Source organism: Chamaea fasciata, unplaced genomic scaffold (assembly GCF_029207755.1).
Source record: "Chamaea fasciata isolate MVZ Bird 193981 ecotype frontalis unplaced genomic scaffold, bChaFas1.0.hap1 SCAF_32, whole genome shotgun sequence".
In the NCBI taxonomy this organism is placed as follows: domain Eukaryota; kingdom Metazoa; phylum Chordata; class Aves; order Passeriformes; family Sylviidae; genus Chamaea; species Chamaea fasciata.
This window is the reverse complement of record NW_027094117.1, coordinates 2,604,242-2,612,262: the sequence shown is the minus strand read 5'-3', so window position 1 is coordinate 2,612,262 and position 8,021 is coordinate 2,604,242. Positions and strand designations below refer to the sequence as shown.

The following is an 8,021-nucleotide window of genomic DNA, read 5'->3' as shown; positions in this document are numbered from 1 at the left end:
AAATGGTCCCTCAGCTTCAAAGCTCTAACAACCTTCTCTGCACCTACACTCTTCTCAAATGGCCCTAGTTTACCACCACTCTTAGAATGATGATGATGATGTTCATTATTATTCAAACACATTTTGCAAGCAGGAGGTAATTCTGGTTCTGTGCAAACAGAGCAAAAGAGCTGGGAACCCTTTAGCAATTCTATGGCATTTGCTCATGATTTCAAACGCAGCTGCTCTGCTTGGGCTTGCACAACAAAGCAAACACACACATCCCATGCTCAGATGATCCCTGTCACAGGCTGGCACCCACACCAGAGCCAAAGACAACTGCAGGCTTTAGGAGAGAGCTTTGCTCTGGACATCCATCTTCTCATTGCTCTCCCTCTCTCTCTGTCAGCAGACACTCACCTCTCGTCCAGTGGCCCTGTCAAGTCCTTTACAAAGGGCTCCGAAAGCCCTGCAGACAAAACAGCAGAGAGGAAAGAAGCAGTGCTTTAGACCCTGGGAGTGAAAGTCAGGCAGACAGGAGATCTTTTCTACCTGTAGCATTCAGAAAACACCTGGGCGCGTCAAGCCTTGAAAGAAGGGCGCGGCAGCCACCAGCCCTCTGCCATGCAAGGTGTGCAAGGGAAAACTGAGGCCAAACATGAAGGAAAAGTGCTGGAGCAAACCCCAAATATCCATGATGAATTCCTTTAGTTCAAAACCTGGGCTGGGGGCCGACTGTCTAAAGAACTAGAAAAGAATGTATTTCATCCTTTTGCATTTCCTGCCTAAGAGCTGCAGGATCCACAAGAGCCCTGCATCAGGGCATCATGCATTTTCCCCTTGAGTGCAGCAGCTCTGTGTCTGTTACTGGATGTGTGGGGTCTACTACTTGTGCTGAAAAGAGCCCTTCTTAGTTCATCTCTGCTTTCTGTTTGGAAGCCATTCTCTTGATAATCCTGAGCGGTGAATAGTTTTGCAAGTAAAAGATTTGAAAGCAATCTTGTTGAGAACTCTTCTCTGACAGTCAGCAGATGGTGAGTTGCTCTCTTAGGCAATCCAATTGCATGGACAGAAGATCTTCCATGTCCTGCTCCTTGCTGCAGGCAGGACACTGCCAGCCTCAGGGGCCTTTGGAGGTGCCATCTGACCACAGTTGTCAATTCTGATCAGGACTGAGAGACAGCAGCATCATCCCCCAGTGCCTGAAGGTGTCTGCAGCTCTCCTGACTTCTCACTTGATCCTGCACCAGCAAAATACCTGGGCCCTGCTCGTGTAGAAGTAACTGCCTTGCACTTACCCTTGGCCAATCTGCTCCAGTTCCAGGTATTTCTCCGCAGGCTCCCCCACGCTCACGCTGTTTCCTGAAAGAAACCACATGGAAGACACTCTCTCCCAGACAGAGACCCCACCTTGCAGCAGAGCCAGAATGCAGCCCCACTCCCTGGGGGCCCTTGTTCTCAGCTGGGGAAGGACAATCAGTCACTCTGGGACATTCAGCTGCAGAGCAACACCGGCTGCAGCTGATGCTGAGACACACACACAGCACCTGCTCTGGCACACAGGAACAGAGCAGACGTACTCAGCTGCATCAGGCACTGCTCCCCTCTTTCCTCTGCCTGCAGGGCTGTGCTGCTGCCAGAACCTTCAGCCCAGGATCCCGCAGCAGAGGGAGGTTCTCCGTCCTCTTCCCAAAACGCTGCAGGTTCTCCGTCCTCTTCCCAAAACGCTGCAGGTTGGCCATCGTCTTTCCAAGCCATGGGACGTTCAGCCTCCACTTCCCATGCTGGGAGACATTCACCCTCCTCTTCCCAAGCCACAGGATGTCCTCCGTCCTCATCCCACACCGGGAGATGTCCGTCATCCTCGTCCCACGCCATGGCAGCTTGGCCATTCTCGCCCTGTGCCGAGTGACGTCCACCATCCTCGTCCCACACTGGGAGATGTCCACTGTCCTTGTCCCACACGGCGGGAGCCTCGCCGTTGTATTCCCAATCGGCGGGATGTTCACCCTCATCTCCCAGAAGAGCGGGAAGTTCAGTGTCGTCTCCCGGCACAGAGGGAAGTTCACCATTATCTCCCTGAAGAGTGGGAAGTTCACCGCTGCCTTCCTCCTCTTTGGCCTCCTCTTTGGAGGCAGAGGGAGCCGGAGGAGGTGCTGATGCTGCTTTTGTGCCCTGTGGACAGACGGTAGTGTGAGGGACGGGAAGTTCCATCTCAGTTATCACCTTATTTATCCTCAGCTACACATCCAGCTGCACTAAGCAGAAATAGGCTTCCCAGCTGTTCAAACAAACAAACAATGGGCTAAAGTCGACATTGCCACCTATTGTTGGGAATTTGATACTCCACCATGGCTAAAGCCAGCAAGCAATCTTCTGCCTGCAAAACCACACCTGCAGCTCTTCAAAAGCATTTCAACAGAAAAGGAGAAAACTGCCAGGGATGCCTTTGCTGCTGCTGCTGCTGCTGCTGCAAAGACACTGACAGGAACTTTCCTTCAGCCTCCCAGGCTTGCACTCGGCTGCCACACGCTCAGCTCACAACTTGCTGCACAATTCCAAACACCAAAGGTTCCCTTTGAACTCACCAAAGGAGGAGCTGCTCGAGATCCACCTGTCAGGTGCCCTGCAATGGGAGAAGGAACATGAAGCAGATGCTGTCAGGAAAAGAAATGCCTGTGGTGGGAAATGCCACAGAGCAAAGCAACCCCAAGAGAGCATTTTGCTTTCACAGCATCCCTCCAGGAGCCACAGTCCCTTCACACAGCAAGCAAGAGAACAGCACCAAATACTGGGCTGTGTCAGTTCTGGGCCGGACCAGCAAACGGAGGGAGTTCCAGGCTCGGCTGCCACACACTCTCCCCTTGAGAATACGGAACTCCCCCAGCAACTCTCCCCTGCAAATGCTGTGCACACCCTGCTGGCTGCAGACACCCCCTTTTTCCAGCTGCAGCTGCTGGCAGCAGCTCTCCCAAACCAATGGTGTCTTCATGGCAATTTGGTTACAAAGTCAACCCAGTTCCCGAGGAAGAACAGAAAGCACACAGCAAGCTCAAAGCCACAGATGCTGCACCGAGGGAAAAGCTTGACTTACGTGCCAAGTGGGTCAAGAAATACACCGAATAAGCCACAGAGTACAGGCTGCAAACTGCAGCAACCAAATTCTGGAACATTTTGGCTGCGCTGCACACGTCTGCAGACTGTAGCCCTGCAAGCACAGAAGGACAGCCGTCAGGGTGTGGGCTGACCGCTGGGAATGCCTCGGGCAGGAGGATCCTCCTGCAAGGAGCAGGCGCCCAGAGTCGCTCTGGACACTGCGGCCTCTGTGTCCCACAGCAAGAGCAACACCACGGGGACGTGGCAATGCTCCTGTGACATCACAGCAGCAGCTCATGCAAAAACTGCCTGGAAGGTTCTCCTGTGTCACCAAGGAGCAGAAAGAATCCTCCCAGGGCACAGGCTATTGCCCAAAGGATGCAAGAGGAACTGTGAAAATGCAGCCCTAAGGATGCCTGATAGCCCAGCCTGAACACTGAGGAGGAACAAGGATGGGAGGAAACCAAAGGAAACATGACCTTTGGTCACTGATGCTTCTGAGTGAAACCAGCAAGGCTCCTTCCATCTGGCATCTTTGTTCTAGTTCTAAAAACTAATTCTTGGCTTGAAACAGGGGAAAATGGGAAGTTGATCCATGGGGAAGAGAGGTGGCGGGGCCGGGTGGGTGGGAGCAGCGGGATGAGCTCTTGCGGGAGCTCTTGGCTTTCCCTGGGAAGAGGAAAGGGGCTGGATGCAGCTCCTTGCGCAGGACTGCACAGGCAGTGATTCCTGCAGGGATGAGAGCGGGTTGTGGTGTTATCTTGTCCCAGGTGCACAAGATGGACCGCGGAGGATTTCGCCGATGGAAGAATGCAATCAATCATTATGATTGGTAAAGCATTGTTCAACTTTATTGCTCATAACATCCGTTATTATACTTTTGCCCGAAGCGTTCAGCGTACTTGTCAAATTATAATTGGTTAGCATCCACTACTCATCTATACTTGATTGGCTATATCAAGCGTGAGAAGGTTCTTCCCCTTGGCATGCTGAAAACTTTGGAGACGTGCTTACTGCTACGCTCTATTAACCACAAGTTCTTTTATCTTTGGCCTGTAACCGTGCTTACTGCTGTCCCAAGGACAGCTTGTCTTAGCAGCACGTAGGCTGCTAGCACTTGGTATCGGGCCATAAGGCCTCTAATGATCCGTGGCCTTGCTCTGCTAACCATTCTTCAACAATGGACCTGGGCTGTGGAGCCCATGGAGAGCGGGAGCTGCTCCCAAATCCCACCTGATCCTGCTTCATCCACCCTGTCCCAGTCCTGCTCCACCCATGCCACCTGTTCCCACTCCAGAATCCAAGCCTGATCCTGCTCCATCCATTCCACACCAATCCTGCCCCATTCATCCTGCACCAAACCTGCCTCATCTATCCATGCCCACTGATCCTGCTCCATCCAACCTGCACCAATCCTGCTCCATCCATCCCAGCTGATCCCCCTCCAGCATCCAGCCCCGATCCCACTCCACAATTTCATCTGATCCTGCTCTGGACCCCTGCTCTGATTGGAATCCCCCTCTGATCCAAGTCCGTCCATCTTGCCCCAGTCTCCCTCTGGAATCCCACGCTGATCCCCTTCCGTACCTAAGGTCGGGCCCTTGGTTCCCACATCTTTTCCTGCAGAAAGAGAAGATCCATCAGATTCCAGCACAGATCACACACCAGGATTAATCCCAGCATCCATCCTGGGATCCACACAGAGGGGATCCAGAGCTGGATCTGCCACTGGCACTCACTGGCTGCCATGTTGTATCCATTCCTGTCCCTCTTCCCTTGGGAAACAAAGTGGGATCAGTGTCAGTGGCACAGGATTCCCGGAGCGGTGCTGGGTGGATGCCCCTTCCTGACCCCCATGCAGTGTCTTACCAGATTGGAGCTTCCAGACTGTAAGAGACGGTCTGAAGATCCCTCATCTGCCTCACCGCCATGGTCAAGGACAGAGACTGAAACCCCTCGAAGGGACTTGAAAATCTCAAGACGGGAGTTGTGGCCTGGCTGAGCTGGGATGTTGGCCAAGTGCTGCCTGCAGGTGTGTTTGATGGAAAAACCCAGCACCCACATGGGAACATCAGAACCTGAGCAGAAACAATGGGCAAGTCACGGTGAAGTGACCGCGCCTGCTGACTCGTACTGGTCGACACTGTACCTGCTGACGACCGACTTGTTCTGAGTTCTCTAAATGAACACACTGCAATGATTTCCCCCACCTGTTTGGCCAACTGCCTGTCGCTTCGGAGAGGACTATAAAAACCCTAGAGACCCCCGCTCACTTTTGAGATCTCCCCACTGGAGAAACTCACGTCTATAGGCATCTTCAAAAGCCTCGAGGACTCGACCCTCCATGCTGGTAGCTATAATCCCCTTGCCCTCTTTTTCTCTCTTTCTTACTATTCTCTTTTCTCTCCCCACTGTGGTATTTATTGGCACAAAATCAAGGTGCATTTGTGATTGAGTAAACTGAGTTTGTCCCCTGCTGTCTTTTGCGCTCTGAGATCCCTAAAATGAACCATCACCAAGCCAGCTTGTGGGAGCGGATCGTGACATTAAATTGGCGTCACAGACAGGATCTGGATGGACAGAGAGGTTGCGGGTTTTACATGGTTTGTAACAGGGGAAGGACCCTCGTCTCAGCTGCACCTAGCACGCCACTTGGGTGAGCGCTGTTAGAACACAAGGGGGGCGAGGGAAAATTCCCGCAGACTGTACGCACCCAGGCGAATAGCACTTCCTGTCGTCAGGATTTCACAACAAGATCTCATTGTGCAAAAGATGGGACCGTGGTGAGTTTTTTGTGTGTGTGTGTTTTGGGCTGCTTGGCGTAGTTGAGGAGACAACTATTTGTAACTAAGGTGAACCTCCCAGGCAGTTTTGGTCTCCTGGCCCATTCCAGGGAAGCAAAGGGAAACAGAGTTTTAGCTGTGCCTTTGGTGTAACTTGAAGAGTACCTCCCTGAGAGTGGTTTTGGTCCCTTCAGAAAATGAATGAAAAAGATGAGAATGCATTTTATGCTTTGCGTGCAAAACATGGTGCTAGACCTTCTCCAGACGGAGAAAGGTGGGCACAGAATAATTGGCTTCACTTTGAAAACATTGTAGATAGAATATATTCTTTGCAAGATGATGCTAGATCAAAACTGGGCAGAAATAAAAGCCTCCTTTGCTCAGTTTTGGGGGCCTGTCTTTCGGCAGCCATAGAAACCCATTTTGAAGGGGTAAGTGAAGAACAAGCAGTCCTAGAATCCCTGCCAAATTTGGTAGAAGCTTTGCAAAAACAATTAGAACAGGAAAGAAATCAGAATTATTTGCTGCAGATTTCCCTTGCAGAAGGGCAAAGTAAAACCTTCAAATCTGCAGATTCACCTACAGAAATACAAGGAAAGGAGACATCCAACATTAAACAAATATACCCTCAGAAGGAATTAGTACACATGCAAAATTGTGGGGAACACTGTTGCTCCAACTTGAGACCTCTCATTCAAACAGAATAGAATTCTATAAATGAAGAGGATGGTGATCCCCACAGAACTCCCAAAGAAATACCATACACAGCCACGGAATTAGCTCAATTAAAGAAAGAGTACTCCCGCCTTCCTAGTGAATCAGAGACGGAGGATGTTTTTCGAATCTCCCTCACAGGAGGCGACCAAATTAAATGAAGTGAACAAGAAGCAAGTGGCTATTGGGGACATGGAGTTTTCTTAACAGCAGGAAATAGGCGTGCTCCATGGTCCCTGAGACAGCGTGCAGCTTACTGGGCCGGGGGGTTAAACCCCCTTGAGAGGGGCGACCCCCTGGCAATAGTCGGCACCTCAGACCGACTCCTAGAAAACATAGACAAAGCTGCATGCTTGCAAATGATACATGAAAGAAAATGAATCTCTGGCTGTGAGTCACCAATGCTCAATGCCTGTCAAACCTGAGATTATGACCCCTCTAATTCGAGGTTTGCCAGAGTCTTTTAAACCAACAGCAATTCTTCTTCAAAAAACAATAGCATCTATCTCTCCGCTAGATAGACTTGGAAGATTTCTTGGACAGACAAGAGATCAAACTGCTTCCACTGACTCCACTGACTCCTCACCTTTTACAACTCCTAGCACACAATCTAACAGCAGTTCTAAACTTTGAACATGGAGTCAGGTAGCAGAGGAGTTAATAAGTTACAGTAGAAAATATGGACCAGGGAAGTACCCCGAGGACAAACAAGAAAAACCCAGAGGAGTCAGGCACATTGCCTCTCCAAATGAAAAATCAGCAAAGGGAAAACAAATTTCCAAGCGGCAGCAACTGTGGTGACTAGGACTGAAAAGGGGAGTGCCGCCAGAAATAACGGATCAATTGCCTGATGATAAATCGGCTAAAATAATTTCTAATTGGCCCTGTCCCAAACCTATTGTGTTGGAATTGTCCAACCAACAACCCAGTGCACCTCCTCTTCCACAAGCCTTGGGCAACAAGCCACAACATTCCCTTACACAAGTTGTAAACAGCGAGACACAGCAAGTGGGGAATGTTCATCAACGGAAAAGAATTTCCCACTTAGAAAGCCTTGCTTTGCAGATCCCCTGAGAGAAAATACAAAAACCTTCTCAAGAAGTAAAATTTTGGGGTATCTGGTGGAAAGGAGGTATGACATGTATCCCAGCTGACACCCTAACCTCCTCAGATCAAATTCAAGTGCCTGAGTCCAGGCAAGATCTACAGCATGCCTTGGGATTAGTAGTGTTTTGGGGAAAAGACATTCCAGATTTTTCCATTTTTGCCAGGCCTCTTTATGATTTGTTGAGAAAGGGAGTAAAATGGGACTGGAGCCCATCTCAGGAAGAAGCGGTACAATTGTTGATTTTTGGAGCCACAGCTCATCAGGCCCTAAGCCCTATCCAGCCAACAGATCCTTTTCAGGTAGAATGGGGATTTGCTTCTTCACGGTTGTCAGTACACATA

At 50.3% G+C, this 8,021-nt stretch overlaps 1 pseudogene; it reads left to right on the top strand.

Moving 5' to 3' along the window:
* The first annotated feature begins 6,103 nt into the window (after positions 1-6,103).
* LOC136303281 (uncharacterized) lies at positions 6,104-7,373 on the top strand (annotated as a pseudogene).
* The last annotated feature ends 648 nt before the right edge of the window (positions 7,374-8,021 follow it).